Below are 6,530 nucleotides of genomic sequence, written 5' to 3'. Positions count from 1 at the left end.
TTGATAGCGAGCCATTGATGATTAATCTGTGAGTACAGTCTTCAACTACTTGTGCACCCAATTTATAGTCATTTCATTTAGACCACATTTCCCTAGTTTACTTAGGAGAATGTCATGTGGAACTATGTCAAAAGCATTAGTAAAATCAAGATATCAGGTTACATTACTCCCCAGAACTAGATCATTAAATGGGAAATCTTCAAATCTCACAAGCTACACAGGGTCAGTACTTGGATAGGTTTACCTTGCAGGTCTCTTGCTGCAGGAAGTTGTACTGGTAACAGAAGGTCAATATTGTAAGGTAGTACACTTCCCTCTGAGTCATTACCCCGGCATGTTGCTAGGTGGGTCATGGCTGCAACTGGAGTTGGCGTCTTGTGACTGAGATGCAAAACCAAGATCCTGACCACTAGCGCTATTTAAATTCCCAGGGTGCTTGTCTGCAAGGTAGATACATTGTCACATTAGTTCTGTCATCCAGGCCAATTTCCTAAACTGCCCCCTGAAATTAGCTGTAAGAAGCAGTGGTTCTCAATCTTTTCATGCTCTGGACCCATTTGTAAACCTTGATGGCCTGTCATGACCCAGTACATAGCTTTAGTGCAAAAAAATTTGGCTTATTAAATATTTCTTACTCACGCTATATAATGTACACATTAACATAATATTTAGTACGTACTAAAGAAGTTCAGTGTGTACCAATGTGTTTGGCTGGGCTTGGCTCCCCGCTCCAGGTGTTATGATCTTTGGAATCGGAGTGCCCTTCAGGTTTGGCCAAGCCCCTTGATGCAGGGCTGGTCGGACCAAATTTGAGAGCATGGTGTTGCAACCTGGAGTGGGGTCAAAGCACCACTCACTCAAATTTGGCCTGGACAGGACCCCCCCGCCATCATCATGAAAGAGGGGTGACGGCGAAATCCAAGCAGCTCTGTGACCCATGCACCAGGTTGCAACACCCCCTTCTCACCCTGGGCCTTTGACACATTCTGGTGATTCAATTTTGGATCGCTACCCACAGGCCGAGAAATCCTGATCTAAAGTATTCTTAATTTCCAATCTCAAGTGGTAAACGTTGTTGCTGTGGAGTGTTGCAGAGAAGCTGTGTCTCAACACTAAAGGTGGCTCCATTTAGAGAGAGTGAAGTAATCCCTATTTATAATAGGCATTTCAGTTATATGTGTGAAGTTCTCTGAAACATTTGGGGATGGAGGTTCTATATGAATGGTTGGAAACTGAAGCTAGACAATTTCAGCCTAGAAATAAAGTGCAATCTTTTTTTTTTTTTTTTTTTTTTTTTAACATTGAGGGTAATTAACCAAGGCACAACTTCCCTTGGGCTGTGGTGGATTCTCTGTCACTTGAAGTACTTAAATTAAGAGTGGATGCCTTCTAAACCGGAAGTTCTGGGCTTGACACAGGAAATACTGCATGCGGTTCCATGGCCGTATTGCACAGGGAGATCAGACTGGAGGATCCAAATGGGCTCTAATGGCCTTAAAATCTAGGAATCTAGTAAATATTCTCTCACGTCCGGCAGTGCAAGAACCCCTCTCCTTTCACAGCTCCCGCCATCTGTAACAGACTTCCTGTATCCTTATGGTGTATCAACAGTCCATCTAAGGTCAAATCTCAACTGAAAATATATTTTTGCTTCCTTGTCTTTTTACTTGCTAATCTCTCTCACCCTTTGCTGTTATTTATTACAAAGTAATCCTGGAAACTCTGTGGAGCACAGGGTAGGTGCTGGGAAAAGGATTTGTCTTTTTATACAGGAAGGCTCCCCACCTCTTAAATTACCACTCTCACTTTAACCTGACCATGAAAATAGAGCTGAGCGTGTCTAGGATGTGCACCTACCTTTTCGTACTGTATTTTGCCACGTGGAATTTATCAGTATCAATATAGATATAACTATAAATGTTATAGAGCGTGAGTAACTGCTGGTTTTCAAACATCAATAACAAAAGTCCAGATTCTCTACACTACACTACACTAGCTTCCACTCCATGTGACAAGTCAATGGCATTGATTTTTTTCCAAGGCTTTCACAGCACGGGGGCTAGGCATGTATTTCTGCTGACATGTACCCTAAAGCATTTTTTTAAACGTTTTAAAACTAAACCAAAATGATACCAAGCAGCCTCATTTATTCACATGAATAAATAATTTGCAAAATGCCAATAGGATTTCCTTTGGTTGGTGGTGGTGTGATTGGTTTTTTTTACAAGTGTACAAGGTGCAGTGTAAGTGGTAAACTGACAAAAAAGAAACAAACCAGGATTCTTGCCCTGAAGGTCTACAAACGAAACTAAACACACAAAAGCCCCCAAAACTACAGCACTGCTACTCCTTCTCAACAGCGGCTTCTGCTTAGAGCACAAGGAATTTCATGGATAACTTCTAACCTGCAAGTGTCTGCTGACTTTTAAAATGAGCTTTAGTGATGTGTCTAGGTTTGTCATGTGCATAACATGAACATAACTAGAACTAGGGAACCAGTTAGGCCTGGTGACACTGAACAGCAATCTGGTTCTTTTTCTTTTGAAGTTGACCTCAAATTCTACAGAAACTCAGCTTCTTTCCTATAACTGGGGTGCTGTGTCCCTTCCCTTCCCTGCCCCTTGCATGACATGGTCACCCATTCTCCGTGTTCCCCTATTCCCAGGGTTTTTTGTATTCTCCCCCTGCCAAGGGCTCTGTGTGGGGGCGTCACCCTGCCAGGGGCTCTGCGTATCTCTCCCCCACCCCCAGAATAACTTTCTTCCCCTGGATTGCAAGGGACGGGCAGGCGGCTGGCCTCCTCCCAACTCTTGCACTGCATGAAGCAGGCATTGGAAAGGTTGAGAGCTAGGAGAAAGGAATGAAGCCTTCTTCATGCTCCTGTCCCTCTGGCTCCTCCTACTGATTGAACATCAGTTGTCAGGGACTTTCAGTAGGGAGAGTTAAAAGAAACTTTTTAAATGCTAATAACTCTTCCAATTTTCACTGAAGGCAATAGAGGGCTGCCTATTGATGCCTAGAACTTTGCCTGAAAATTCGGAATTGATCAGATGTGGCATTCAAAAGTGATTGTGTTACATTGAGACAAGCAGACAAACAGAGAAATACCATTTAGTTGAATGTGGAGCCTCTCCTGGCCTCGTTTCGCCTGGTCCAGGGACCATCTCCTGCTGCCCCATTAAAAGAAGTGAATAAAATATCCCTCTTGAGCACAGCTGTATGTAATTTGCTGTGATTTGTATAGAATGGGTTGACAGTGAGATTTTCTTTTTCTGGTTTCGAAACCACGAGGTTGCATGTTGTTAGTTGAAAACTGACTCCATAAACGTTTCAGTAAGTGAAGTGTTTTAACAAGCATCCACCAACCACATAAACTATTTCCTTAAACCAATAACGTATGCTTAAAAAACAGTGCATGCAAAAGGAAAAAACAAACCTTTTGCACAGCCCAAACCAAAATGATCCCTCAGCCCAACCATTAAACGTTTCCTTAAAGAAGGGAAGGAAAATGGCCTGGCTCCTTGCTTGGTGATTAAGCTGTTTGTGGCTTGTCTGGTCTGATCTTTCTGGTTCAAGTTTTATTTTCGTGATTCACCAGTGGCCCTGGGGATTTGTAAATGAGGTCAGCCCAAACCCCGTGTGAGATCTAGAGGCAGCAGATGGTTTTACAGTACTGAGGAGGGTGCTAGGGGAAATGGTTTCCCATGCTAGTGTGATCTTAACCACGTATGTGTATCTAAATGCTGACCATGCACTCAGTTACGGTCTGCTAAATATTCTGCCTAAACAAACCCTATTTATGTACACCCGGAGTACAGGCTGCCAGCGCCCACTTCCTCCTCAGCCACATAAAACTGCCCTGTTTTATTTATGTCGGCACACAAGTAAAACATTTCATTGGTATAGGCTTCAATGCACCATTTATAGAACACATTTATATGTACAGCCTTAGCAGAAAGGCTGGAGGGACCACATCCAAAACAAGTGGCATTCAGCTTGCTCCCCATCCCCGCAGTCCCTTCCTGCAGGGGCTTTTAGCTAATAGCATACATGAGCCATGCTCCCCCTGCCCCAGCCCAGCCAAATCACCCTGTATGGTTGAAAAGCAAGTGCTCTGCACTGTTCAGAGGGAGTGGACTCTGCCTGGGCTCTTTGCAGTGGGGACTTCCCACACAATAGAACCACGGCAGTTCTGCAGCGGCCCTCTATAAGCGGAAGGATTTAGCTGAGTGCATGGACCTCCCATTGGCATCACTGGAAATTCTGCATACAGAACAAATGTGGACTGCCCCATAATGATCCACAGTGCAGCTACCATAGGAGAATTTTGTCTCTACTGAGGAGCAAACCCTTAGTGATATCAGGACAGATCCTGCTCTTAGTCACACCAGCGTAAACGTGGACTAACTCCGCTGAAGCCAAAAAACAAAACAAAACCGAGAACAAAACCATCTTGCCTGTCAAAAAGCTCAAGTGGACCCAGCACAGGAAGAGCAATGTTGTGATCATCGTCTTGAGCCCACTTGATGATGGAGAAGGTAGCTTTGAAGGAGACTTGGAGGGCATGTGGTGGAATGGTACCTCCTCTTGAAAACATTTATTTGTGCTTCTCTTTAAAGGGCTGGGTCTTGAAGATCATGAAAAAGTTCTCATTGTCAACAAAGCTGCCAAAAAAAAAAAAGTAATGGGCCAACTCCTAAGATGTTTCAAAGTCAGCATAACTGGCCCTCAGCTGATCAGCTCTGCAGAGGAATCGCCTCAGCAGCCAGAGAACTGAAGTAGCAGCCACTTTAACATCATCCCACCTCCCCGGAACTGGGAGAGAGAGCATGGGTAGGGGTAAATAGGGATCCCCGGAGCAACACTATGATCCCTGCCTGCCATAATCGTTCACTGGGGCCATTGGCAATTGGTACAATTTAGAGCAGCCTTCAGGCTGTTCTACGTTGTACCGGGGGATTCACCTGGTGTAGATCAGCCCAGAATCAGGGGAGCACAAGAGAGACTTACAGTCATCCTTGCACCAACCCTTCTATGGAAGTGTGCCATGCACTCTTCAACCACCCCACAGGATCAGGGCAAACAAGGTTACACCAGTATCAGAGCGGTATAAGTGAGGGGAAAACCAGGCTGTGTACGCCTGCTGCATGAAGAAAGAAGCATAATTTACATGGGAATAAAGGGTCCCTTTTTACAGCAACTTGATTATTATATTCATTAAATGTTCCAGCGTTTAAGACAGTGCTTTTCACATCTAGAAAGTGTCCAGCTACAACCAAGTTCAGGTCACAGGATATGGTCTTTACCTCAATCTCCGTAGCAACCATGCTTAAGGGGGGGTCTCTTATTCTCAAACTTAGCCATAAAATAGCGTGAAGTCATTTTACATAGTGCTAACCCTGTCCCTGCCCTCATAAAATCACTCCTTCCAGGTGGATGAAATATTATACAAAGGCTGGACTTTGGGAAGCTGCTGTTGACAACCCTGTTTTAAATAGGGCTGTGTGTGCTACTTTGTAATCAGAGTCCTCAGTGCAAGGTAACATCAGTCTTTGCTTAAAAGGGCTGGTGTGGAATCCTTTTGTCACTGTTGAGCAGTGTTCAGCTGCCAATAAACTCAGAAGTGACTGTTAGGGGTGAGGTTTTTAACTTCATCTCTGTTAGATTCTGATTTCAGATGACATTCCCTTCCAGTCCTGAGGTTTTTTTTCTTTTTTAAACCAAAAACTTTTCCATGTGGAACTTCCTGTGAAACTTACAATTAAAAGCAACCTATTGGAAAAACTAGATCAGGTTTTGCACTATGGGAGAGTGAACAAAATCACTATTCCCTTTGTAAAAGAGTTGCAACTTCATTTGTTTGAAAAGGGCCACAGCAGAAACTTATGGCACGGACATAGTCCTAATTGAGGATTAACACCTTTGCTAGTTTTTAAAAACATCTTTTGATTTAACTAATATATCACTTATCAACCTGAGTATCCCCAGTGGAAATCAACAGTTGCGCACAAACAGAGATGCACCATGCATGTGTGTGCTGAATTCGGATCCATTGTTTATTCAGGATTTGTCAGGCTGGGGAGGACTGAAGGAGGATGACAATCCTCCTTCCTACCTGGACCCGGGATATGGGAACCACTGTACAAACACTGCTGTTTGAAGTTATTTGAGTGACCGCAGCATGCTACGCTCTGCTTACACAGGTGGTGTTGAGAGTAAATCTGTGTAGTTCCTGACTCCCAGCCCACTCTCCCTGCGCTCTTCTGGGGACCGTGAGGCACACTGCTTTTCAGTTTCGGTGTGTCAGTGCAAACAGAGGCAGGATTTCCCCCAAGTGCACATTTAATTGTTCAAGAAACTTACAAGATCCATTGGTGACAGCAGTGGAGATGATTAGATTTGCAAACTGAGTAACTGTGGAAATAGAGAAGGAGGCCAGAGACCCTTGTAAGCTCTGCTACCCACGTAGCTCCTGTTTTAGGGTTAATAAAGAACAAGTCAGACAAAAGTAGTTAAATAAATAAGCTGCA

Source organism: Emydura macquarii, unplaced genomic scaffold, assembly GCF_026122565.2.
Source record: "Emydura macquarii macquarii isolate MOO-44397 ecotype Brisbane River unplaced genomic scaffold, CSIRO-AGI_Emac_v2 contig_1451, whole genome shotgun sequence".
In the NCBI taxonomy this organism is placed as follows: Eukaryota; Metazoa; Chordata; order Testudines; family Chelidae; genus Emydura; species Emydura macquarii.
Note: the sequence above shows the minus strand (reverse complement) of the source record.